The sequence below is a fragment of the Bos javanicus genome, chromosome 26 (assembly GCF_032452875.1).
Source record: "Bos javanicus breed banteng chromosome 26, ARS-OSU_banteng_1.0, whole genome shotgun sequence".
NCBI classification, from domain to species: Eukaryota; Metazoa; Chordata; class Mammalia; order Artiodactyla; family Bovidae; genus Bos; species Bos javanicus.
In genome coordinates, this window is record NC_083893.1 from 579,582 (window position 1) to 582,560 (window position 2,979).

Here is a 2,979-nt window from a genome sequence, read left to right on the forward strand (position 1 = left end):
ATATACACATAAATGATATCTAATAATTACTAATATCATTGTACAACATCATTTATTAAACTACATTCCCAATGAGAGGTACTTTTCACTCTAAGAAATTATTTCTCTGTAGAATAATTGCTAGGCCAAACTATACATAACATTGTAATTAATGTCCAATACTAACCTGGTTTTACAAATTTCTGTGACAACTCTATGGAACTGAATAATATGCTTTCAAATAAATGATATAAGTGAGTCTGTATTACAACTGGGCCTATTATAGCAATTCTTGTCTAAAGTTCTTACTAAAAGATAACATTTCACAATAAGGTTATAGAATTCCCAAGTGAATGATTTGCTATTTGTTGACCCATACACAACTGTATAACTGGATACAGAAAGGTTTCTCAGTGTTATAAGTAATTTTTGCTTTGGTAATAACTACCACTTTATAGACAGATAAATTGAGTTTAAGATAAATATTGAAAATTTATAATAAATACATAAGAAATCAACTTTTTTTATTTTATTTTATTTTTAAACTTTACAATATTGTATTAGTTTTGCCAAATATCAAAATGAATCCACCACAGGTATACCTGTGTTCCCCATCCTGAACCCTCCTCCCTCCTCCCTCCCCATACCCTCCCTCTGGGTCGTCCCAGTGCACCAGCCCCAAGCATCCAGAATCGTGCACTGAACCTGGACTGGCGACTCGTTTCATACATGATATTATACATGTTTCAATGCTATTCTCCCAAATCTCCCCACCCTCTCCCTCTCCCACAGAGTCCATAAGACTGATCTATACATCAGTATCTCTTTTGCTGTCTCATACACAGGGTTATTGTTACCATCTTTCTAAATTCCATATATATGCGTTAGTATACTGTATTGGTGTTTTTCTTTCTGGCTTACTTCACTCTGTATAATAGGTTCCAGTTTCATCCATCTCATTCGAACTGATTCAAATGTATTCTTTTTAATGGCTGAGTAATACTCCATTGTGTATATGTACCACTGCTGGGCATACACACTGAGGAAACCAGAAGGGAAAGAGACACGTGTACCCCAATGTTCATCGCAGCACTGTTTATAATAGCCAGGACATGGAAGCAACCTAGATGCCCATCAGCAGATGAATGGATAAGAAATCAACTTCTGAAATACAACTTATTTTTTCAATGAACTAAGGTATTTGCATGGCCATTACCTCAGTGCCATCATGACATCCTTGTTCCTTAGACTGTATATCATGGGGTTAAACACAGGTGTCACAATTGTGTAGAAAAGGGAAAGCACTTTGTCAGTTCCTGCTGAGCCCTGGGTCTTGGGTCTTTAATATGTGACAATGGCTGATGCAAAGAACAATACCACAACCATCTGATGAGCGGAGCAGGTGGAAAAAGCTTTGCCCCAACTTGTGGCTGATGTCAATGTAAGGATTGTGGAGATGATTTTGCCGTAGGAGACAAGTATCAACAGAAATGGAACCAAAACAAACAGTGCAGCAACTGTGAAGACCAACATTCCATTCAAAAAAGTGTCCCCATAGGCCAGCTTGAGTATGGGAGGGATGTCACAGAAGAAGTGGTTGATGAGGTTAGAACCACAAAAGGGCAGAGAGAAAATCTGGGATGTCTGGCCTATTTGGATTGGGATTCCACTGATTCAGGAGCCAGCCATTAGCTGGATACACACATTGTAGTTCATGACTAGAAGATAGTGCAGAGGGTTACAAATGGCCACGTAGTGATCATAGGCCATCACAGCCAGAAGGAATCACTCTGTGGCCCCAAGTATAAGGATGAAGCACATTTGTGTGGCACAAGCAACTAAAGAAGTCATTCTTTGTGTCCAAAGACTCGTCACCATTCTGGGGAGTGTAACAGACACATAGCAGATTTCCAAAAGGGAAAAATTGCCAAGGAAAAAAAAAAAAACATGGGGGTCTGGAGACCAGGTCTAGTTTTGTCATCAGAAATGTGATGCCATTGCCCATCAAGATAATTATATAGATGAGTAAGAACAGTCCAAATAAAAACCTCTGGAGATGAGGAACATCAGCAAAGTCCAGGAGAACAAACTCCATCAGTTTACCGAGATTACCTTCTGGTGCTTTTTCTTGGTGTTGCATCTGTGAAAAAGTGGAAATGTATTATCTGCTTTTTATTTTTACCATCAGGCATCAGTGCCTGTTTTATAAATTGTATGAGGATATCCAGATTGATTTCCATGATCAATGCAATTGTTTCTTTTTTTTTTTAAATCATAAAATTATTTTTATTAAAAAAATTTTTGTATTATATTTGAGTATAGTTGATTAACAATGTTATATTAGTTTCACATGTACAACAAAGTGATTCAATTATACATACACATGCATCTATTCTTTTCTTAAGTTCTTTCCCCATTTAGGTTATTGCAGAATACCGAGCAGAGTTCTAATGCTATACAGAAGGTCCTTATTGGTTATATATTTCAAATAGAGCCATGTATTCATGTCAATCTCTATCTCCCAATCTATCCCCCCAACCTCTCCCACCTGATAACTATAGTTTGTTCTCTGAGCATGTTTTTGTTTCATAAATAAGTTCATTTGTACCTTATTTTTTTTATTTGGCATATAAGTGATGTCATACAATATTTGTCTTTCTCTGTATGACATCAGTTAGTATGATAATGTCCAGGTCTATCCACGTTGCTGCAAATGACATTATTTAATTCTTTTTAATGGCTGAGTAATATTTCATTGTATATATGTACCTCATCTTTTGTTTCCATTTCTCTGTCAATGGACATTAAGATTGCTTCTATGTTTTAGCTATTGTAAATAGTGCTGCAATGAATATTGGGGTGCATGTATACTTTTAGAGCATGTTTTTCTCCAGATATTTGCCCAGCAGTGGGGTTACTGAATCATATGGTGTTGGGGGCCAGAGTGAGGTACTCCGCCCATGGCAAAGGTCATGAGGAAGGAGGCTCGACATACGCAAA

General features: G+C 37.0%; 1 pseudogene; it reads right to left on the reverse strand.

Moving 5' to 3' along the window:
- Positions 1-1,191: 1,191 nt before the first annotated feature.
- LOC133239070 (olfactory receptor 10AG1-like) lies at positions 1,192-2,119 on the reverse strand (annotated as a pseudogene).
- Positions 2,120-2,979: the final 860 nt, after the last annotated feature.